At 37.6% G+C, this 25,956-nt stretch overlaps 1 pseudogene; it reads right to left on the minus strand.

Annotated features, from left to right (window-relative positions):
* Positions 1–23,738: 23,738 nt before the first annotated feature.
* On the minus strand, positions 23,739–24,823 carry LOC132023274 (keratin, type II cytoskeletal 8-like; annotated as a pseudogene).
* Positions 24,824–25,956: the final 1,133 nt, after the last annotated feature.

A 25,956-nucleotide genomic window follows, 5' to 3' on the forward strand; every position in this document is an offset into this window, starting at 1 on the left:
AGGATGTTGTGTGTGTGTGTGTCTGTGTGTACATGTAATAAATGAACAAGTATGAAAAAAGAAAGGATTATGACTACCTTCTATTACTTTTCTTAGAATACTTTAGATCCCATCTAGAATTTAGTTAGAACCGTACGTGTTTTTCACTTAAGCGAAAACATTTGTGCGTCATGTTTTCTTCTTATGTCCCACCACATTCACTATTTGAATTTTGTCTTTTCTCAGCTGAAGAGAGTAATAGATTGAGGGCAAGGTTAGTCCTTTCTGATTGTTCTCACATTTTGGAAAAAAGTAATTTGTGTTAGAAAGTGAAAAAATTTTTAAGCTTTCAAGAAACATATATATTTTTAAAGATTTTATTGACTTATTTGAGAGAGAGACAAAGCTTCAGCATGAAAGGGGGAGCGGCAGAGGGAGAGGGAGAAGCAGGCTCCCTGCTTGGGGTTTGATTCCAGGACCCCGAGACCATGACCTGAGCTGAAGGCAGATGCTTAACCAATTGAGCCACCCATGTGTCCCAAGAAATGTTCTCTTTGAGGAAATGTCTCAGAAATAGCACATTTATTTGTTTGTTTATTTGAAATAGCATTTAAATATAGCTTTGTGTGATCTACACATTCAATGAAAAGACACCTTTGAGCAGTAATACTTACTGTCAGATTAAGGCAACTTTTATAGTTGAGATGGGTGATCACATTTCTATCCTGATTCATCATCTTGAACTTCAGACATTTGAGACAACATTTGGGTCAGGTGGTCAACAAGTGTATAGATTCCCTTTTTCTTCTTTAACTTAAGTCAGGGGGTAAGCAGAGAGTTTTCTTTGCAGAAGGAAGATGGAGGGGTGTGTTGACAGATCTTTCCTACCACTTGTTTTTACAAGGTTGTGCTGGGACACAGCCACACCCACTTGCCTATGTGCTGTGTCTGGGTATCTCCTCTGCTCTCTGGCCATGTACAGAAAAGCCACAGATCCTTCGTGGACCCCTGATGTTAGAGCATAACTTATTCAAGTTGGGGAGGCCAGCCAAAAGGCAGGGAGCCATATAGAGGAGGATTAGACAAAGGTGTTAGACAAGCCACAGAAGGGCTACTTGGTTCTTAACTAATTAATAGGTAATCACACATTGTCTCAATTTGTGCAATTGCTCAGTCCTGTTACATCATTTACAAATGTAAATTTTCTAAGTAAAACCACATATCCTCATTGATACATTGAAATTCAGAACTTTTTTTTTTTTTTTAAATTTTGATTGTTTTTCAAGTAGTAGTTACTCTAGGGGTCCCTGGGTGGCTTGGTGGGTTAAGCATCTGCCTTTGGCTCAAATCATGATCTCAGGGTCCTGGGATTGAGCCCCGTGTGGGGCTCTCTGCTCAGCAGAGAGTCTGCTTCTCCCTTTCTCTGTGTTCATGTGCCCTCTCTCTCTCTAAAATAAATAAAATTTTAAACAAAAAAAGTAATAGTGACTCTTGTCCCTAATTTGCAATTGTTTTACAGTTTTTTTAAAGATCAAATGTCATTCTGTGAGCAACACAGCTTTTTATAACAGAAATTATAGTTTAATTTATCTGTTTTTTATTTTTTTAAAGATTTTATTTATTTACTTGTCAGAAAGAGAGAGATCACAAGCAGGCAGAGGCAAAAAGAGAAGCAGGCTCCTTGTTGAGCAAGGAGCCGGATGCGGGACTCGATTCCAGAACTCAACTGAGCCATCCAGGTTTCCCTAATTTATCTGTTTTATATGTGTCTGTTAACACATGATTGGCATCTGTTGTATGTAAGTTAACCCTATGGCAGTGATTAGTTTTTTTTTTTTTTTTTAAAGATTTTATGTATTTATTTGACAGAGAGAAATCACAAGTAGTCGGAGAGGCAGGCAGAGAGAGAGAGAGGAGGAAGCAGGCTTCCTGCTGAGCAGAGAGCCCGATGCAGGACTCGATCCCAGGACCCTGAGACTATGACCTGAGCCGAAGGCAGCAGCTTAACCCACTGAGCCACCCAGTTGCCCCTGCAGTGATTAGTTTTAATGATATTATCTCTGTCTCTCTCTAAAAGATTTTATTTGTTTATTGGACAGAGAGAGAGAGAGACAGGGAGAGAGGGAATACAAGAAAGGAGAGTGGCAGAGGGAGAGGGAGAAGCAGGCTTCCTTCAGAACAGGGAGTCTCATGTGGGGCTTGATCCCAGAACCCTGGGATCATGACCAGAACCGAAGGCAGAGGCTTAACGAGTGAGCCACCCAGGCGCCCCTGAAATTACCTCTGTAAACATCAACTACTTCACAATGGAATACTGGGTAGCATTAATACCACAGTTAATTTGGTAACCCAGTCAGGTTTTATTAAAAAACAAAAACAACAACAAAAAAAACCCTTGCTTTTGGATTTTCTTGAAACACAGACAGCCACCTCTGCATTTAATATTGTATTTTACTTCTGACACATCAAGATAGATTGTATTGAAATGCCCATTGAGATGTGTGATAGATCTCAATTTAAGAACTGCATTTAACATTAGAGAAGCTTTTAGAATGTGCTATTTTCATTTGGGAATATCCAGGAAGGCTCTACTCGGAAGATCAATCATCTATTTAAAGGAATGAGGTTGGTGTAATAGAGACCAGGTGTCAAATCAAGCCTTCCACTGTTTGCTGATAAATAGAAGGCCATGTGACATTTTTAGCTTTAAATACAACTCCAGCGGTCTGAAAAAGTTAGGTGTCTCTGAAAACACAGTATAGTCAGATTAACTTAGGCACTGTGGCCAAGAGGAGACTTCTGTCTTAAATACATAGCCATTAAATCAACAATAGAGAATGCCGCTGGCATAGTTGCAGTAAATTCTATCATTCAGTCTGAAAGCAATAATGAAAACAAATCTATTTATGCAGGCTTCTGTGTGCCAGACACTATTCTATGTGCCTCCCAGGAATTAAGTCACTTGTTCTCCATAGCATCCTTCCTATGTCCGTTTTGCTGATGAAGACACTGAGGTTTAAGTATCTTCGCAAGAACACAGAGAAGATATGATGGTAGTTGATAGACCCAGATAATCTGTCTGATCCTGAAACTTGGCTCTTAACCTCTGCAGTGTGACGCTGCTCTAGAGAGACGTAATCTAGAGTATGGTTTATGGAGAAAGATTCAAATAGATCCTCTTTTCTCATCTGTTTTATGTCCTGTGACTTGGTTAAAAATACTGTTCTCTCCAGGGCGCCTGGGTGCTCAGTCAGTTAGGCATCTTGACTTTGGCTCAGATCATGATCTTAGGGCCCTGGGATGGAGCCCCTCCAGTCAAGCCCTGCCTGGAGCCCCGAGCTCAGCAGGGAGTCTGCTGTCCCTCTCCCTCTGTCCCCTCCCCCTGCTCTTAATCTCTCTCAAGTGAATAAGATCTGAAAAAAACAAAAAACACTGTTCTTTCCTATCCTCTGTTATTTCTTGTACCCTTACATTTGCATACTTAATTGCCTTTTAGAGACGTTCCTCATAAGTGAAATTAAAAATCATGTCCTCTTAACATTATGGTTATCTTTCTCTTATTTATCCTTTCCCTACATTCTGAAATACGGTGTTGTAAATCTCACCTATCATCCATGCCTCAAAAGGTGCTTTCTCATTAAAAAAAGAAAAACAGAGACATTCCAGGGTTGTTCCAGACAGCTGTATTATGTTGAGATGACTTAGGTCTGGAAGGTGTTCATTTTACAGGACATTTCTGGAAACAAATATTTTAGCTTGATTTATGGTGCTGAAATAATTATTGTTATTTTACGGATTCCACATACTTCCACTGGAAGAACATTTGGAAAGCATCTTCCAATTGTCTAGGCACCGTTCCTTGCCCTGAATTATTTCAATTTAATTAAACCATGTGGTATTTTGTGTCAATAAATAATGCTTGTAAACAGACTTGAAGGTGAAAAGTACAATTTAGCGGGACATGTTACTGATATGAGGCCATCAGCCTGGATATGTCAAGTAATCTACAAGCATGTTCTTTGTACACTTTTATGTAGAGCCAATCATTATGGTATCCTAGACACCATCTGGATCACACCCTCTTTCTTCATGATCATGTGAAATTTGGGGAAGAACCTATGTTTTTTCATGCTAATTTTTTTTTTTATTTAAAAAATTTATTTATTTATTTGAGAGAGAGAGAGAAGAGAGAGAATGAGCTCACCCACACAGAGTGAGAGTGAGGGAGATATGGGGCTCCATCCCAGGACCCTGGGATCATGACTTGAGCTAAGGGCAGATGCTTAGCCAACAGAGCCATGCAGGCGCCCCTCATGCTGACTCCTTTTCTCCCTCTCCCAGCTCCTAGATTTGTCTGCTGAATGAGCAGACAATTAATTCGTAGCATCTAGGAGTTGAAGAGTGTAGTCACATTGTCTGCTCAATGTATGTCTGACTAAAATTTCCAACTTCTGCCTTTGGAGGGATAAGGAGCTAAGGAGGCAAAGTTTTGGGCGAGCAGTTAATAGATTCAGCAAATCTTGCCTAATTATTTCAATAATGAATTACTATTGACTAACAGTCTACCTCATTCCAGAGAAGATATAAGTAATATACATGTATATATAAAAAGATTAAAAGTATGCATGAAGAGAAAGTCAAGACCAGAGGAAATATAATGTGAAGGTCAAAGTTGGGGAGCATTAGAATAGAACCATTCACACCCATGTGTGTAAAGCCAAGTTCAATTTGGCTCTGAACTTCCTGTGACTAACATGGAAGGGGAAACATAATTGATAAAGTCTAAATTTAATTCACTGAAAAGAAACTATGCCAAAATTGCAGTGTTTTTTTCCCCCTTTATTTTGAGCATAAAAGTCACACGGGACAGAGCTTTCATAAGTCCCATCCTGCTGTGTTGGTCACTCTTAGAGAAGTGGATTGATTCTTTTCTGTTACAGATCATAACTAAATGTATTATTCAATTACTTCAAATGTCACCTAGAAGAAAAATATTTCTCTCACATTGTATTTTTTTTTTAAATTTTTTCTTCTTTTTTATTTTTTTTTTTACTTTACAATGTAGTCGATTTAAGCCTCGGCTATAATTAAGTCCCATGGCAGAATCTGACTTGTTCCTTCTCAGTTCAGTTATAAGGACCTGCTCCGGTTGCTGTATAGAACTACCTAGAACTACTCAAATCTTTCTCTGTGTCTCTTCCTGCGTGTTCCTGTTTCTAGGCCTTTATTCAGTCTGTGGTCTGTGCCTCAAATATGCCTGTTAAAAATCGCAAAGTGTATGATATTTTACCCTGCTTGCAAGCTAGCAAGTGAACTGCCATAGCTTCACAATTCCCAGAAAAGAGAGTAGCCAGAGCATGAGCGTTTGTCTTGGTACCCGGAGCTCGACTTCCTGCAGGAACACCAAAAAAGGAGGTGATGTCTGCATGCTTGGTGGGTTGTATTATGAGACAAGCACACAGACCTTAAGGAACTGAATATTTTAATCTCTTCAATGGACAATAAGAATGCCTGCTCCTGGGGCATCTGGGTGGCTCAGTGGGTTAAGCATCTGCCTGAGGATCAAGTCATGAACCAAGGGTCTTGGGATCGAGTCTTCCATTGGGCTTCATTGGGCTTCTTGCTCAACAGGAGCTCTCTCTTGCTATCTCTGTCTCTCTCTCTTTCTCTCAAATAAAATCTTTAAAAAAAAAAAAAAAAAAGAACACCTACTCCTTTGTCCTGGAGAAAAACATTCTCTCTCCCTTCCAAGGTGGTGAGCTGTATAGACATCCTTGAGAAGACAGTTTGCAACGATATCAGTGTGACTACTTGCAAGAAATGCAGAAATGTGAAGGACCCATGGAGAATGGTTTCTCAATACTACTACCTTCACTCTTTCATATATTTTTAAGTACCGTCCATCCCTGAAAAATCAACATTTTAAGGCTTACCTTATTTCAGCCTTCCTGGTTCCTATATTTTAGTGAAATGTTGTCTCTCAGAACTCTCTGGGAGCTTCCAGTATAATTACGATCCCTACCACGATTTTAAAATGAATCTTCTGACGTATGGTCTCCCGTTTCTAGTAGTTTCACGTAAGAGACATTTTTGTTTTTCCTCAGGGAGGTTCTAAGGACTTTGAGGGCAGAAACTACCTTTTGGAGCTTATTTTGTACCCACTATAGTACTCAATATTATAGATGGAATTAGAGAATGTATAAGAATATGAGAAAAGGCCACAGTTAGAAAGGTTGTCCATGGTAACAAAATGATAAATAATTATGCATAATTTCCCATCTGTCATGATTTAGTGACCAAAGAAACAGAATTCCTAACTAAGAATCTTAAAGTTTTTATGATTTCATAGCTGTAGCATGTCAGGATCCTACAGCCAACTCTTGGCTTGATTTTACCACAGTATTAATCTTGGTGTGTTACTGAACAGTGTTGATTCTCTGATTCAACATGAGAGATGGCAGGGACTCTCAAGAGACAGTCTGGCTCTGTTTTTATCCGAAAGCTTCTTGGGTAAATAGGGCCATATCATATGAGAAGGCGGGTGACAGGACGAAGGAGGGAAAATTCTGACATGGCATAATCCATATAGATACTAATTAACAAGGAGCAAGTCCATATTTATTGAAAACTAACTAGATATCTTCACTGAGCTTGGGAGCCCTGCTTCTGGCACAGAAGCAGAGACTGAGGCCAGCGTGTATATTTGAAATAATTTGGCAACCTAAGTAAATAGTTTTCTTTTTTTTCTGCATAGCTCTCTTCCAAAAACAAAACAAAACAAAACAAACCACCCCCCAAAAATGTTTTAAAATGGAAATTAAAGGCTCCTCGACAGAACAGGATTTTGTAGATGTGTGAGAAGAATTATAGTCCATGGTGAAGTGTAAGCTTTGAGGCTGGGTTAAAATAAAGATGATACTGCTCATTCACTAAGTGAGTCAGATTAAATTACCTGTGTTTGCTGAGTTATCTTATCAGTAAATGTGGAAAATAAAACCCACTTCTTAGCATATTTGAGAAGTAAACGAGGTAATAGATGTCAAAAACCCAGTTCAGGGTCTGGCACCTACATTTGGGCCCCAGAGCGATCATTTTCATGATTACCAAATAATTGACTCATCACAATGACTCCAGGCTGGAAAAGTGGGGACATGATTAAGGAAGAACTAAAAAGGCCAGGATTGGGCATGTGGGGGTGGGAGATGAATGAGTAGACCACAGAGTATCTTTAGGACAATGAAATATTCTGCAAGGTAAATTTTGGTGGATACATGAAATCACACATTTATTCAAACCCATGGAATGTACACCATCAAGAGTGAATCTTAATGTAAACTATGGATTCTCTAGGCGTGAATCCTGATGGAAACTCTGGGTGATTATGATGAGTCCGTGTGGGTTCATCAGTTGTAACAAATGCTGCACGGTGTGTCGGGGGTGGGGATAAGAAATGTTGATAATGGAGACCTGCATGTGTGCGTGGTGGGGAGGGCAAAACGGAGATCTTTGTACCTTCTGTTCAGTTTTGCCATGAACCTAAAACTGCTCTGAAAACAGTCTATTGAAAAAAAGGAGGTCTCTTAGAGGCATCCCTGAGCAGCAAATAACCCAAGGGACCTGGGAAGGTTTTAACTGTGAGTGAGGGTACCCAACAGATCTCAGGAATGGAGGGAACGAAACTGACTGCTCTGTAGGGGGATTGTCCTGATCAGTGGTGGGTTAAATTGAGAATTTCAATCTCCAGAGCCATGGGAAAAATTTTTAAATTTTGGAACCCTATCAATTTTTGTAAATTTCCCATGCTAAAATAGACAACTTGCCTAATTACCTGGGATGTACTTTGGAGGCTTTGTCTGAGATTCAGCTTGGCTTTCCATATTTTTTGCTTGTTTTTTTAGATATTCCCATTATAAAGTTTAAAATAGAAATTATAATGTAGGGTGTAAGAGTTTCTTTGTCAAATTGAAATAAAGTAATTGGTAGCTTTCCAAGATAGTCTGAAGGGGGTAAATTACATTTATGTGATCTAAATCCATTGGTTAAATGCACCGAGATTAACATCTGTTAAAAGAATTGTGCTTGGCATGCAGGTGTTTCAATATTTGTATTTAGTATGTGTTTCAGAAACAGCCTCTGAGAAAAACATTTATGTAACAATCTGGTGGTTTTATTGTTTAAATCTGTCAGGACAGTCATTTTGTTACTCAGACTTTGTGACCCTCTTGCAAGCTGTAAACTCTTTAACGAAGTGAATATATTGAGAAAGATGACAGACTTTCAAACTTCGGGGGGAAAGAGTATTATATGAGAAGAATCAGCTTTCCCCCTGGAGACTGTCCCTAATATGTGAACAGCGAAAACAATTACATTGGTGATTTCAGGAAGTCCAATAAATTCCATTGCACAGTCCTACTTTTGAAATATTACATCACTCAGCAAAAGCTTAGGCTCATATATTAGCTGAAATGAACTAATCATGAATTAATTACCATTAGTTCAATTTTGTGAATGGAGCACAGAGGAAAGGCTCTGGTTTCCCTGTGTCCAGCGCCTTGAGATTTAACGACACCTGCACTTTAGTCTCCCTGTGCTGGGGTGTATGTGGGGGGCACGCTGGAGCTACTCATTTCAGCAGTGCTGCTGATCACCTCTCATGGCGGTGATTGACTTAATCGTTCTGTAATCCACATTGTTAAAATAAGTTGCACTCTGGTCGTTTGTTTTGTAGGTGAAGTGGGGGAAATAAATGCAGCGTTTCTCCAGAGATTCGTGGCTTAAAATCAGAAAGAAAATAGAGGAATCAATTGCTCTCATACACTGCCAGATTATACCTCAAGCAAATTAAAACTGGGTAAAAGTTGAATTGCAAGTAATTTCAGCTTTATAGAATCCACACATGCTATGATAGCACATGATGACTCACTTTGGCTTAACTACGTTTTAAGTACCTTCAATGTCTTTAGGATTCATGAGTATCCAGTGGGACACAATGTTTTGTGTATAAATAGCAAATAGGTTTGAATGTTACTATCTGCCCTGTGGCTTGTTCTCACACAATTCCTTTGCTTTTTAACTTCTAGATCCTAGTTCAGGGTTATTTCAGACACTTCGGAAATTCACCCAGGAAGGGTGAATCTCCAGAGCCATGGGAAAAATTTTTAAATTTTGGAACCCTATCAATTTTTGTAAATTTCCCATGCTAAAACAGACAACTTACCAATTACCTGGGATGTTCTTTGGAGTGTAGATTTCAGATACATTTTTGTTTCAGGTAATGGTCTCCAAGAGCCAGTGGGTAGGTAGGGTGTATGTGGAGTTGTCTTTAGAATTTTGTTTCATAGCTTCTGGAAGAGTCGGCGCTTCTCCAGGGCTAGAACAGCCATCTACTGTATTTTCTGCACTTAATAACAATACTTCTCCCAATTGCTGTAGCCAGTCCTATAAATTCTATCTTATTCATATCTCTTTGACAATTTCCAGATTTGGGATTATACAGACCAGTAAAATCTCCAGAAAGTTCTGGGGGGAATCTGTGTTGATGGTCCTGGTTTGATTTTGTCAATTATGGACAAGAAAGACTTTCATCATTTAATAAATGAGAGTACATTTTAACACTAAAAGTTAAGAAAGGTCTAATGTATGAATAAAGAACAGTGGTTTAAATTTAGTCAGTTTAATTTATGAAGAAGTCAGTTCATTATCTTATTTTTCTCATTTGGATGACAACTTTGTCACGGATTGACATCCAGCAGGAGAATGTAGAGAATTACTGAGAAATTTAAAAATAACTTTGAAATGCCTGGCTGGCTTAGTCGGAAGAGCATGTAACTCTTGATCTAGCGGTCATGAGTTCGAGCCCCTATTGGGTGTAGAGATTAAATAAATGAATAAATAAAAACGTTTTAAGAAGTTAAGAAAAGGGGCACCTGGGTGGCATACTTGTTAAGCGTCTGCCTTCAGCTCAGGGCATGATCCCAGGGCCCTGGGAGCCCTGCATCGGGCTTCCTGCTTGGTGGGAAGCCTGCTTCTCTCTCTCCCACTCCCCCTGCTTGTGTTCCTGCTCTTGCTGGCTCTTCCTCTGTCAAATAAATACCCCTCCCCCTTTTAAAGTAAAAACAAGAAAAATGAAAATAAAAGTGACTTTGGCTTTGAATCAGGAGACGTGGGTTAGGGGTCAGATACCATTCCATGTTATCTACTGGATTCTCTCTGAGCTTCTCCAGTGGGACAAGAGGATAATAACCTTAGTCTGGTTTTTCTCACAAGGTTAATTGTGAAATTCATGTAGAAAAATGAGTGCATAAGTGTGTTTGAGCCCTAAAGCATAATGTAAATTTATGCAAGATGACGATGAGCTTCTAGAATCCTACAATTGAGCTTAGCCTCAGGAATCGTTTGAGCAATCACGTCATAGCCTTTCCACTTGCGGTGGCAACACAAGTCATCTCTGGTCTCTCCTGGGGTAAAGTATATAGTTTTTTAATCAAGCTGGTTTAGATACTTTCCTGTAACGTCTACCTATTGGTACCTGTTTGCTGAAGCAAGAAATGCTGTTATTCCTTCTCTGGGATGGCACTTGAGAAAAGTAAAGGGATTTAATTCCAGAGATATTTATTTATTAAAATTTTTCAGGCCAAATATCTCTATTTTTTTTTCATCATTTCTTGTATGGAAAGATCCCGAGTCACGTTGTTATCCTGTGGGACTTCTCCCGTCTCTAAGTGGAACTACAGACGGACCACTGTATTGCTGGTGAGCTTTAGTGAGCATAGAGAGAATTAACACATTGCACTGGTGTGGTAACATATTAACACATTGCACTGCCGGCAATGCTGCTGAAGATCTTGAGTGAGACTGCCCCTGGGACATTGTCCCTGAATTTCTCTGGTGTTGTCTTCTCTGCTTCCCTCAGGTTCTACATGTTCCTGCCTTCACTCTTAGTATGTCCTATTTAATTATAAATATATATATGCATATATATATATATATATATATATATTTGAGAATGGGATTTATTTAATTTCATTTTATTGAAAATCAACTAATTAACATAGAATATATTATCAGTTTCAGAGGTAGAATTTAGTGATTCATCAGTTACATATAACACCCAGTGCTCATTACATCATGTGCCCTCCTTAAGGCCCATCACCCAGTTACCCATCGCCCATCTCCCCTCCAGCAACCCTCAGTTTATTTCTTAGAGGTAAGAGTGTCTTAAGGTTTGTCTTCCTCTCTGATTTTTCCTTATTTTATTTTTCCCTCCCTTCCCCTATGTCCACTGTTTTGGTTCTAAAATTCCACACATGAATGAAATTATATATTTGTCTTTCTCTGACTTACTTCGCTTAGCATAATATCCTCTAGTGCCATCCGTATGGTTGCAGATGGCAAGATGAACGGATAAAGAAGATGGGATAGATAGATAAAATGGAATGTTACTCAGCCATTAATTACATGTTAATATGCCTCTATCCTCTAGTATCCCCTTCTAAACAGGGTAGTTATCTTTTTCACTTTTGTGCTATCATTACACAGTAGATTTTTTTTTTTTTAAAGATTTTATTTATTTATTTGACAGAGAGAGAGAGAGCACAAGTCAGGGGAGCAGCAGACAGGAAGAGGAAGAAACAGGCTCCTTGCCAAGCAGGGAGCTGGATGCAGGGCTTGATCCCAGCACCCTGGAATCATGACCCGAGCTGAAGGCAGCCGCTTAACCAACTGAGCCACCCAGGTGTACCATATACAGTCAATTTTTAATAAATGTTGAACTCCACTGAACGTGGGTCTTTTTCTTGGCAGCCACATGATTCTGTTTATACATATTAAACTGACAGCGCAAATCTTCACATCTTTTTTTTTTTTTTTTTTTTTCCAATTGGGGTTGCTGTTAAGTCATACAGTTCTTATTTTTTAGTGGCTTACTTTTTCTGGTGCCAAAAGGAAAATCTTATAAAAAGTTAATTTTATCTTGTTAATTTGGCCCTTTATTCAGTGGGTCTAGTAACTGAGGCTCCTTGGAACCGTGAAGCCGGCCTGATTTTTAATTTCTTAAATGATTTTAAATCCAGGTAATACATGTATAAGGAATTCAGTTCAAAGGACACAAAATGTGTGTGCAGTATAAACGAAGTCTCTTCTGTTTGTCACAAAGCCAGCTAGCCATTTTTCTCCTCTGGATGAAATTGTTACCTGTTTTCTTGTGCATTTCTTAGAAATAGTTTGCACACACACACACACATTTTTAAATATATTACATTATTTTATATGGGGCTTTTATCTTTTTTTTTTTTGGTACAGCCTTATTAAGAGCTTACTCCCAAATGAAATTGTATATATTTAAAGTATATAATTTGATGATTTGCTATACATATGCATTGTGAAATGATTACCAACATCGAGATAGTTAACATATACATTGTCTCACATAATTAACTCTTTTCTTTTTTTCTTTGTGGTGAAATCCCATAAAATCTACTCTCAGCAAATTTCATGTACACAATACTGTATTGTTAACTATAATCATCATGTTGTATGTTAAATTCTCTGAACTTATTCATCTTCTAACTGGAATTTTGTATCCTTTGACGTACAGTTCCTACTTTTCCTCTCACCACAACCCCTGGTAACCACCACCCTGTTTCTATGAAATCAGCTTTTTTTTTTTTTAAGTTCCCTCATATAATTGATATCATACAGTATTTGTTTTTCTTTGTCTGGTTTATTTCACTTAGCATAATGCCCTCTAAGTTTATCCATGTTGTCTCAAATAGCAAGAACTCATTCTTTTCTTATGACTGAATAATACCCAATCTCATATATATATATATATATTATATATATAAATATATTAGATATATATATCTAATATATATTTAATATATGTACATATATTAGATATACCTTTGCAAAATAGTTTGAAATCAGGAAATGTGATACCTATAGCTTTGTCCTTTTTTAATATTGCTTTGGCTATTTGTGGTCTTTTGTGAGTCCATACAAATTTTAGATATATATCTAATATATGTACATATATTAGATATACCTATATATGTGTGTGTTTTTGTGTCTACCACATTTTTTTATTTTATTTTTATTTTTTTTAAAGATTTTATTTATTTATTTGACAGACAGAGATCACCAGTAGGCAGAGAGGCAGGCAGAGAGAGAGAGAGGGAAGCAGGCTTCCTGCGGAGCAGAGAGCCCGATGAGGGGCTCAATCCCAGGACCCTGAGATCATGACCCGAGCCGAAGGCAGCAGCCCAAACCACTGAGCTACCCAGGCGCCCCTACCACATTTTTTTAATCCATTCATCTACTGAGGGACACTGTTGTTTCCATATTTTTAGTTACTGTGAATAATGCTGCCATGAACATGGGAATTCATATGTCTCTTCAGTATAGTGCTTCTATTTCCTTTGAGTATATTTTTGAGAGTGGGATTGCTAAATCATATGGCAAATCTATTTTTCAATTTTTTGAGGAAGCCTTTTCCATAATGGGAAATTTACATTCCCACCAACAGTGTACAATGGTTCCTTTTTTTCTGCTTTCTTGCCAACATTTGTTACTTCTTACCTTTTTGGTAAAAATAGTTACTCTAATAGGTGTGAGATGATATCTTATTGATGTTTTGATTTTCAATTTCCTGATAATGATGCTGAACATCTTTTTCATGTACCTTTGGCCATTTATAGGTCTTCTTTGGAAAACATATCTATTCAGCTCCTTTGACCATTTTTCATTGGATTGTTTGTTTGTTTATTTGTTTGTTATTGAGTTGTAGGAGTTTCATATGTATATCGGATATTCACCCCAGATATACGGTTTGTAAATAAATACTTTTCCCATTCCATTGGTTGCCTTTTAAATTTATTGATTGTTTCTTTTGTTATAAAGAAGCTTTTTAGTTTGATGTGGTTCTGTTTATTTAGCTTTTGATGCCTGTACTTTTGGCATCTTACCTAAAAAATCATTGCAAAACCAAAATCAAGGATTTTTTTCTCTGTGTTTTCTTCTAGGAGTTTTACAGTTTCCGATTTTTCATCTCACTCTTCAATCCATTTTAAGTTAATTTTTGGGAGTTGTATAAGATAAAGGTCCAGTTTCATCCTTTTGCGTGTGGGATATCCAGTTTTCTCCATACCTTTTATTAATGAGACTATTCTTTTCTTATTTTGTGTCCTCAGTGCCCTTGTCAGAGAGTAGTTGACTGTATATGTGTAGGTTTATTTTTGGGCTCTCTATTCTGTACGATTGGTCTGTCCACATGTTTTTATGACAGTGCCATGCTGTTTTGATTACCATAGCTTTGCAAAATAGTTTGAAATCAGGAAATGTGATACCTATAGCTTTGTCCTTTTTTAATATTGCTTTGGCTATTTGTGGTCTTTTGTGAGTCCATACAAATTTTAGTATAGTTTTTTTTTTAAACTTCTGAGAAATATGACTTTAGAATTTTGATAGTGATTGCATTGAATCTATAGATGGCTTTGGGTAGCATGGACATTTTAACAATATTAATTCTTCTAATCCTGAGCTTGAGATATTTTCCATTTGTTTGTATTCTTCAATTTCTCTTTATCAATGTCTTATAAATATTTTCAGTGAACAGGTTTTTCACCACCTTGGTCAAATTTATTCCTAAATATTTTACTGTTATACTTCTATGAATGAGATTGCATTGTTAAAAATTCATTCTTAGTGTGCAGAAGCACAACTGATTTCCACATGTTGATTTTGTGTCCTGACACTTTATTAAATTTGTTTATGATCTGTAACAGTTTTTTGGTGGAGTCTTTTGGGTTTTCTATGTAAGATGATGCCATCTGCAAACAGATAATTTTGCTTCTTCCTTTCCATTTTGGCTGCCCCTTCCTTCCTTTCTTTCTCTTCCTTCCCTCCCTCCTTTCTTCCCTCTTTCCTTCCTACCTCCCTTCTGCCTTTCCTTCCTCCCTCCCTCCCTCTTCTCTCTCTCTTTCTTTCTTCCTTCCATTCTTTCTTTCTTTCTTTGTTGTTAGCTATGGGCTTTTCATGAATGGCCTTTACTATGTTGATGTACATTCCTTCTGTAACAAATTTCTTGAGGTCTTTTTTTTTTTTTATCATGAAAGGATGTTGAATTTTGTCAAATGCTTTCCCTGTATCTATTGAGATGGTTATATGATTTTATGTAATAAAATGAATTTTCCTAATGTGGTGTATCAATTTACCAATTTATGTATGTTGAAATATTCCTGCATCTCAAGGATACATCCCACTTGATTTCAGTGTATGATCCTCTTAATTGGCTGTTGAATTCAGTTTGCTAGTATTTTGTTGAGGGTTTTTGCATCTATGTTCATCAGGACTATTGGCCCATAATTTTTTTTTTTTCTTATAATGTCCTCTTCTGGTTTTGATATCAGGATAATGTTGGTCTCATAAAATGAGTTTGGATGTATTCTTTACTCTTCAATTTTTTGGAAGAGTTTGAAAAAGATTGTTATTAATTCTTCTTTAAATATTTGGTAGAATTCTTCAGTGAAGCCATCTTGTCCTGGTCTTTTATTTGTTGGGAAGTTCTCTGTTACCAATTCAATCTCCTTACTTGTTATTGGTCTGTTCAAATTTTCTATTTCTTTATATGCAGTCTTGGTAAGTTGTATGTTTCTAATAATTTATCCATTTCTTCTAAGTTGTCCAAATTCTTGGTATGTAGCTGTTCATGGTAGTCTTTCATGATCCGTTGTATTTTTGTGGTATTAGTTTTTATGCCTCGTCTTTCATTTATAATTAATTGCACTTATTTGATTCACCTTTTTCTTAGTCTAGTTAAAGGTTTGTCAATTATATTTATCCTTTCACAAAACCAGCTCTTAGATTTGTTGTTATTTTCTTTTGTTTTTCTAGCCTCTATTTCATTTAGCTCTGCTCTAAACTTTATTATTTCCTTCTTTTTGCTATCATTGGGTTTCATTTTTTTTTTCTTAGTTCCTGGATATGTAATCTTAGATTGATTTTAGATTCCTTATTTGAGATCTTTTTTTAAATTGAAGTATAATTGACATGTAATACTGTATTAATCAGATGTTCAATGTAATGATACACTATTCGTATACACTGTGAATGACCATGATTGTAGGTCTGACTTCCTCATCCTCGTAAAAAGTACATAATATGCAATACAATATTGTTAAATATAGTGACCATGCTGTATATAGTATCCCCATGACTTATTTAACTTGTGACCTGAAGTTTGTACCTCTTGACTTCTTCTCCTATTTACCCACCCATGACCCTCATCCCCTCTTACAACTACCAATTTGTTCTGCCTCTGTGGGTTTTGTTTTGTTTATTTTGTTTTTTAGATTCCACATATAACTGAAATAATATGGTATTTGTCTCTTTGTGTCTGATTTATTTCACTTGGTGTAATACCCTCAAGGTTCACCCATGTTTTTGCAAATAGCAATATTTTATTCTTTTTTATGGCTGTGTTGTATTCCATGGTACATATGCCCCACATATTCTCAACATATTCTCTATCAATGGATACTTTTGTTATTTCTATATCTTGATTATTGTAAATAATGCTGCAATGAACATGACAATGCATACATATCTCTTTGAATTAGTGTTTTTATTTTCTTTGGATAAATACCTAAGAGTAGAATTACATATGGCTTTACAACTGAGTTGAGTCTCTTGTAGACAGCTTGTAGATGGATCTTTTTCTTGTTTTTGTTGTTGCCATGACTTTTGATCGGAGAATTTAGTCCACATACATTTAGAGTAATTAAAGATTTGGTATATATAATGAGGTATATACTTATTGCCATTTATTAATTGTTCTTTTCTTATTTGTTGAGATGTAATGCTATGATCTTCCCTCTTAGAAACTGCTTTTGTTGCATCCCACTGATTTTGATGAGGTCTTGACCAAAGTTCTTTTTTTGTATTTTGTAAACTTTATTATTTTTAAAATTTCAATTTCTATAGTCATTGCTAATGTATACAAATAAAATATTGTAACCTGAAGCCTTGTTAAATCCACTTACTGGTTCTAGTAGTTATTTTTGTTTTTTGAAATTTCTGAAGAATTTTCTATTTAATCCTTTTGTTTGCAAATAGAGGCAACTTTTCTTTTCCAGTTTGGAGGTCTTTTATTTCTTTTACTTACTGTATTGAACTGGCTTAAATTTCCAGTATAATGCTGGAAGGGGGGCATCACTCCCTTTTTCCTTAGAAGGTTTTAGAAGGTTTTCAGTCTTTCTCCATTAAGTGTGATATTAGTTGTTTTCTGTAGAACTATAAATTTTCAAGTTGGGGAAATTCCCTTTGAGACACTCTCTGCTAAGAGTTTTTAGCAGATATGCTTATTTAATATGTTCTTTCTGAATTTGTTGAGATGATCATATGATTTTTACTTATTGGTCTGTTAATGTGGTGAATTACATTGATTGATATGTGAATGTCAAGTCACATAAAACATAAAAAATGTTTTCCTTGAATGAACCCTATTTGGTCATGTTTTATTATCTTTTTGTATATTCCTGATTTAATTTACTAAAATTTTGTTTAGAATTTTTTTAAAAGATTTTATTTATTTATTTGAGAGAGAGAGCACAAGCAGGGCCAGGGGAGGGGCAGATGGAGAGGGAGAAACAGACTCTCTGTCGAGCAAAGAGCCTGACATGGGGCTCTATCCCAGGATGCCGGGACCCTGAGACCATTACCCAAGCCAAAGGCAGATGCTTAATGGACTGATACACCCAAGTTTCCCTTATTTTGAATTTTTGCATCTATGAGTATGTAGGATATTGGTTTATGGACTTTTTTTTTTTATTACAATGTCAGTCTGGGTTTCATGCCAGAGAACTTCTGGACTCATGCAATAAATTAGAAAGTATTACTTTCCTATTCAGTTTTGCGGAAGAGTTTCTGTAGAGTTGATTTTATTTTTTCTTAAGTCCTTGGTTGAATTCTCCAGCAAAACCATCCGAACCTGAATCACTTGTTGATTTATTTGTGGAACACTTTTAATTAAAAATTCAATTTATTTAATAGGCTATTTAGGTTAGTATTTCTTCTTGAGTAAATTTGGGTAGTTAGTATCTTTAAAGAAATACGTTCAGTTCATCTAAATTGTCAAATGTTGGCATAATGTTCTTAATATATTCTTATTTTCCTTTAATGTCTATAGAATATATAGTGGTGTAATAATCTCTTCCATCCCTATAATTGGTAATTTGTGTATTCTTCCCTTCTTCTGCCTTGGGATCAGGTCATGATCCCAGGGTCCTGGGACTGAGCCCTGCATAGGGCTTCCTGCTTGGTGAGACTGATTCTCCTTCTTCTGTCTGCTGCTCTCCTGACCTGTGCTCTCTCTCTCTGTCCAAAAAATAAATAAAATATTTAACAAAAAAGAAAAGATGAGGAAAATAGTTTGATGCAATTTCTTTAATTACTTTCTTTTATTTTTTTCTTTATTTTATTTACTGTTTCATAAGTCAGTGGTACTTTTCTCCTGGCCTAAAAGAATGTAGGGATTTTTGAGAGGCAGAAGAATGATGACATCTCTAAATGCGTCTCAATGGGAACACTGATAGAGGGAACTCTCCCCTGTTTGACATGGTGCTGTCCTAACCATCTACTTTCACGCACTGAAATGCAGTTCCCAATGTTCTTTAACATTTCTTTTATAATCTGTTTCTGTTTTCTTCCTTCTTCCAGGGCTCCAAACACCACTGCCCTTTTGGTGCTCTTGGCTTCCTGGGCTGTAGTTTGGGTCAGGGTCCTCCCCTTTCCAGTCTCCATGTTTAGAGCCCCCAAGTGGAGACAGACAAATTATGCCTATTTCATCATGTGAATTCCTTTTCTCAGATCTATTTCAGGGAAGTTGCTAAGAAGGACCAGGTCTTTCACACATTTGTTCCTGAGAAAATGCCCTTCATGAAAACACTGTAGAGTCATAATTCCATTTGCTTGCTAATAATTTGTACATCGTGTGACCTACCACATGCTGTTTTTGCAGCTTTACACCTTCAGTAGAAACTTGCTGGATAAAGCCCTGAGGAAAGAGAGAGGGAAGGAGCAACAACAACCTGGGGAGGAGGGATGGAGGGAGCAAGGGAGGGTGGGAGTGAGGAAGGGAGAAAGGGTGGGGGAGAGAGAGAGAAAGAGAATATCAGAGAGGGGTTGGGGGGGACTTTATTTTTAGCTTGACTACTAAAACAGGGCAGACAGGAAACGACTGCAAATGTACCTGACATTGATGTCCAGGTGACGAGTCCTGTCAATGTGACTAAGTTGTTCAGGGTTTTCGTGGTGTTGCTTTTAAAATATAAACTACAGGTTGAATGTATTTATGAAAAATTCCAGGAAAAAAGTTATTCCCAATGAGTTTTTTTTTTTTGTTGTGGTGGTGATGAGGGGTGTGTGTTATTGATCTTATAATAGAAATAATGACTTTAAACCAGGTTTTCTAAGAAAATTAATGACTGCCCCAAGTTAATGGCCTTCAGCCAATCTCCCAGTCAGCCATTAATCCCCAGGAAATGCCCTGGGCCTTGATCATTATTGAGTAAGTAATACAAAAGTGGGTAGAGTTCTTGTCACATGGGAAGCATACATTGCTCTTGTCTCTTGGACTCCTTTTATGGAGTAAGAATAACCTATTAGGGAGGAAAACTGTAATAATTTTCTTACCAAGGCAAATAAATAGTCTTGTTTAAGCAAAATTATTAAATATAATGTTAAACAACTCCAGCTCTGTATATTTGAGGAAGAAGTAATGGAAGATTCCAAGTTCAGAATTCTTAGACTGCTGTAGTTAAAGCCACGAGTGACGTAGAGTATAGTCAAATATTGAATTGAGAATAATAGCAATTATTGTCATATTAGATATTTCTAGTTAAAATCAGGGTTAAAGTAACATGTAATTGACTTCGTTAATGGTTGCAAACAAAAGATGGTACTGAAATTTACTTAAAAATTGAGATTTATATTCTAATAAAAATATCTTGAGGAACTACATTTTATAAGTTTTCAAATAAATATCATGATGGATGGGGATATTTTTCTTATCTTAAAGTATCAAAGGACATTCATAGTCTTTTTCGTGGCTTATTTTGCATTCCAGGATCTTCAAGAAGGCAAATAGTAAAATGAAAAACATGTGTGGGAAATTAGTAGAGCAGTTGTCCTTGACTGCCAAAGGAGATGCTACTGAGGTAAAAAGGCCTTCAAGGGAATTTTCCCATTTTGAACAGAGATGTTCATGCATATTGTTATCCCATGACCCAAATTTAGGTGGAGAACTTTACATGAAGTTTCTCAATAAACATTTTCAGATGAATAAATGTACCTTAAATGTCTTAAAATGTTGTCAGTTATATCTCAGCAATGCTGGAAAAAAAACCCAAATTAAAAAAATACACCTCTTTACCCTAGAGTTTTTTGTATACTTGGAAGGTTAACTCTATTTAATTTTTTTTTTTTAGTTTATCTATTTATTTATTTATTTTAGTAATCTCTACATCCAACATGGGGCTCGAACTCATGACCCCGAGATCAAGAGTCATGTGGACTTCTGAGTGAGCAAGCTGGGCACCCCATATTAGCTCTTTATCTTTGATATATGTTGTGTGTGTTTTCTCCTACATTGGCATTTATCTTTTTTCTTTTTCCAAATGACTATCCATTTGTCACAACACTATGAAAAGTCCATCTTATCCTCACAGGTGTGAAATGTTATCTCAATTATATTCTAAATTTCCATATGTAGTTGTATCTATTTTTAAACTTTTTTTTTCTGTTCTAGTAGTCTGGCTATTTATTTAACTGTCTTGTTTTGATATGTAGGAGAGATAATGACTTCCCCCTTTTCTTTTCTCTTGTTTTGTTGCACTAACTAATAAGTTCAATATTGTATTAAATAGTTAAAAAGAACAGCAGGCATTTTTGTCCGGTTCTGGATCTTAGTGGAAATGCTTCTAATGATTGCCTAATAAATAATATGCTGGCTTTAAGATTGAGGTAAATTTATCTTATCAATTTAAAGAAAAATCCATGGCTCTCTATTTTACAAAATATTTTATCAGAAATGAAGTTTGAATTTATTTATTTATTTTTATTAATTAATTAATTAATTTGACAAAGAGAGACACAGAGAGAGGGAACACAAGCAGGGGGAGTGGGAGAGGGAGAAGCAGACTCCCTGCTGAGTGGGGAGCCTGATGGGGGCTCAATCCCAGGACCCCGGATCATGACCTGAGCAGAAGGCAGATATTTAATGACTGAGCCACCAGGTGCCCCGTAATGGATTTCTTAATATCGAATCACTCTTGTGTTCATGTAATCAACTTGGTCATAAATATATTAATTTTTTTAATATGCTGTTGGATTTTACTGCCTGTTATTTTGATTAAGATTTTTTTGCCTAAGTATTTCAAAGTGAGATTAGTTTCTGTTTTTCTTTACTATACTATTTTATCAACTTTCTTTATTGATACTTTTTTTGTAATAACATTTTTGGAAATGTCTATGTTTAGAAAAATTTGTGTAGTTTTGGATCATTTAGTCTTTAAAAGTTTGGCTGAACGTCCCTGTGAAACTATCTGCACATGGTAATGTTTGAGGGCAAGTTCTCCACTTCTTTGAAATTTAATACAAATTTTTTTTTATATATATAAAGAAATCTGTATTTGGATCTGAGTTGGAGAACAATGGCGCCTAAATATCCATGCTCCGATGCCCAAAACCTGTGGTTATGTTGTGTTGCATGGGAGAAAGGACTCTGCAGGTGCGATTACAGATAGGGCCCTCTAGATGGGGAGAGTATCCTAAACTGCTTATTCTTTTTTTTTTCTATTTAAAAAATTTTTTTATTAACATATAATGTATTATTTGTTTTCAGGGGTACAGGTCTGTGAATCATCAGTCTTACACAATTCACAGCACTCACCTTAGCACATACCCTCCCTAGTGTCCATAACCCAGCCACCCTATACCTTCCCCCCAGCCCCCAGCAACCCTCAGTTTGTTTCCTGAAATTAAGAGTCTCTTATGGTTTGTCTCTCTCCCGATCCCATTTGTTTCATTCTTTCCCTCCTTACTCCCCACAACCCCCCATCCTGCCTCTCAAATTCCTCATATCAGATAGATCACACGATAATTGTCTTTCTCTGACTGACTTATTTCACTTAGCATAATACCCTCCAGTTCTATCCATGTCATTGCAAATGGCAAGATTTCATTTTTTGATGGCTGTGTAGTATCCCATTGTGCTTGTATATATATACAGACACACACACACACACACACACACACCACATCTTCTTTATCCATTCATCTGTTGATGGACATCTAGGCTCGGAGAAATACAAACCAAAACCACAGTGAGATACCACCTTACACCAGTCAGAATGGCTAAAATTAACAAGTCAGGAAATGACAGACGTTGGAGAGGATGCGGAGAAAGGGGAATCCTCCTACACTGTTAGTGGGAATGCAAGCTGATACAGCTACTCTGGAAAACAGCATGGAGGATCCTCAAAAAGTTGAAAATAGAGCTATCTTGTGACCCAGCAATCACACTGCTCGATATTTATGCCCTAAAGATACAAATGTAGTGATCTGAAGGGGTACATGCACCTGAATGTTTAACTGCTTATTCTTTTCTTTCTTTCTTTTTTTTTTCTTAAAGATTATATTCATTTATTTGACAGAGATCACAAGTAGGCAGAGAGGCAGGCAGAGAGAGGGGGGAAGCAGGCTCCCCACTGAGCAGAGAGCCTGATGTGGGACTCGATCCCAGGACCCTGGGATCATGACCTGAGCCACAGGCAGAGGCTTTAACCCACTGGGCCACCCAGGCACCCCTAACTGCTTATTCTTTTGAAAACTTGAAAGTGAATAACTTTTTCTCATGGGTCAGAGAGACACAACGTGAGAGAAACTTGATCTGCATCACTGTTGCTGACTTTAAAGATGGAGGGAAGGGGCGATGAGCCCAGTAATATGGGTGGCTCTGGGAAGCAAAGAAAAAGCCTTCAACAGACAGCTAGTAAAAAAACAGGGACCCTTGGTCATACACTAAAACAATAACTATGTGGTGTTTTAAGCCACTAAGTTTATGGTAACTTTTTATGGCAGTGACAGAAAACTAACTGTCTGGAGAGAGAAAATCAAATTAGATAAATGTGTTTTATACAGAATTGACTATTTTCTCTAGGTTTTCACATTTGTTTTCATAGAATTACACACTATGGACTCATGATATTCAAAATTTTCTCAATTTATTTCTCCTTTCTTATTTGTTATTTTGTGTATTTGTACTTTCTTTTTCTTTGGGGAGGGTGTTGGCAGAGCCATTTGAGGTTTTACTTGGGAAAAGGCACTTTTAGTTGGGGGCATCGGCTAGAGAGGGTACCCAAGACAATAGGCTCTCTCCAAGAACAGGATGAGGACTAGGGCTGAACCTTAGGGTTTCCTGTTCCCGACACTCCCCTGCACAGCTCCTTCCCCCAGCGGCTCTACAGTAGTCACAGAGCTAGGAGGCTGGGAAGGACAAAAATGGCTCTTCACATGGGCAGGATATCAGATGGCTTGGAGACCAGCTTTGCATTTCTGCCGGGCTGTCACCCTTATCCTTTAACCATGACAATCCCGCCGGAAGGATGTATGCTGAGGACACATCATCATAATTAAACCGATACCTATGTAGGAAACAGGAACATCAGGACTCCCCCTACCCTCCAATCACCAAATACCTTACCTTATGTGGCTGTGAACCTATGCCCTGTCTTAACCCGAATAAAAGACTCACTCAACCCCCTCCCAGGCGTAACTTCCCCGACTCTGACTCTCCTCTCCTGAGTCGCAGGATCTCGCCAGAGGGTGCCTTTAATAAAACTTGCCTTGTGCTTATCTCTCCTGGTGTTGTGTGTATCTCGCCTGTAAAACCTTACACCAGCAAATGCCTGAGGCTCCTTGTACTTGATCTGGTATGTGGTCTCAGCTTCAGCCTAGCTGTGGTTGGTGATGTCCTTGACCTTGGCGATGATACTGTCCAGGTTCAAGGAGTGGCTGTTGTCCATGGACAGCACCATGGATGTGTCCAAGACGTGGGACTACAGCTCACAAATTCCTTCATAAGCTGACTTAAAAAGCTGAACTCATCTGTCAGCTCCTTCCCAGCAGGACTCCAGCTCTACCTTGTTCATGTAAACTTCGTCCACATCCTTCTTGATGAGGACAAATTCATTCTTCAGGTCTGCACTCTCTTTGATCTCCTCCTTGTACTTATTTTGAAATCCTCCACTAGCTCCTGCCTATTGCCAAGCTCCACCTCCAGCTTCCACTTCCCCTGACCCAATGTGTTGAGCTGCCACCAGAGATTGTTGATGGAGCTCTGGAATGTGTTGTCCATATTGCTCCCAGTGGTGTTTTCCTGCTGTAGGAGGCTCCACTTGGTCTCCAGAATTTTGTTCTGCTGCTCCAGGTGCCACAGCTTGTGGTTGGAGGCAAACTTGTTGAGGGTCTTGATCCGTTCCTTCACCTGGGTGTTGCACAGCCTGGATGTTGGGGTCTGCCTCCAGCTTGAGGGGGCTCAGCAGGCTCTGGTTCACTGAGACAGCTGTGATGCCCTACATTTGCCTGGCCCTGCTGTAGTCCCTAACCATACTCATGCTGGTGTCCAGACGACCCTGGAAGCTGTTGCTGCTGTCCGTCTGGGAGAAGGCTGGGGACTTGATGTGGGCTTCAGGTGCTCTGGAGTGTGAGTGGTTCCTGAAAACCTGAGGGTGGGAGGGAACACCTTGTAGAACTTCTGGGTTACCCTGATGGACATGGTGGAGGCTGGAGTGGTGAGGAAGTTGAACTTGACAAAGGTTTGAGAAGGAGACGAGAAGCTACTTCTAGATGGGAATCTCTTTTTCTTTGATTAAATCAGCTACATTTTTGGATTTGACTACTTTTAAGTCATCTGAAACAGCAGTCTTAGAGGAGAAGGCAAAAAGCCCTGTCTTGATCTGATCTTTGCCACTAGACTGGCCCCATTCTCAGTGATGTTTTCAAAGAGATAAGAGTCTTATCTTATCTCTTTGAAATCTTCTCTCCTGCTAAATCTGCCTTTACAGAATTCTCTTAATTCTCTTGAATTAGTCTCTCCCACTAGGCTGCTAAACTTGGCAAGGAAAAGCCAATTCTCACCAATATTTTGAGAATTTTTCCCAGGTGGTCTCTCTCATAGGCTCTATCTTCATGGGATTTATATTGTAAGATATGATAGTCTACAGCTAATCAAATAACACAGTTAATCACATAATCAACCATGGCGTAACAAGGATCACCAACTTTCCCACATGCTGTATCTATTTTCCTGCTGATCATCAACTAACCACAAAATTAGTAGTTCATATCTTAAGTTGTATTAAGGTATCTCCATGTCTAGGTACCCAACTCTGTATTTGTATACTATCTGTTAATAGTATAACAAATAAGATAACAGGGACTTTGAAGACATTAAAGTGTATTTGTCTCTCCATAGTAAGTCAAGCAAAAACAGTCCAGGGTTGTGATATGATAACTTTATTATCTTTTCTTGCTCTGTAATAGTCCCTTGGATTTGCCCTCATCTGTGTGGCTGCATATGGCTGAGATTACTATTTCTAGGTTCCAAGCCTGAGGATTGCATGCTTTGCTTCTCTTATATTCAGTTGGCAGAGTTAGGCACATTCCTGCATTCCTACCTGTAAAGGAGAATGCAAAATACAGTGTTTATTCTCAATACCAGTTTGTCCAGATGAAACACAAAGAGAATCTCATAAAGGGTAGAATGGAGAGTGAAGTCTATTGGTAGCATAAGTCATATCCTTTTTCTTATGATTTTTTTCCTCATTTTTTTCCTTTTAGAAGTGAGGATTTTTTCTTTTTAATTACAAGGCTTAAACATTTCCCCCATAGTAAGTATTTATATTGAGAGAAATTTAAACT

Source organism: Mustela nigripes, chromosome 1 (genome assembly GCF_022355385.1).
Source record: "Mustela nigripes isolate SB6536 chromosome 1, MUSNIG.SB6536, whole genome shotgun sequence".
Taxonomy (NCBI): Eukaryota; Metazoa; Chordata; class Mammalia; order Carnivora; family Mustelidae; genus Mustela; species Mustela nigripes.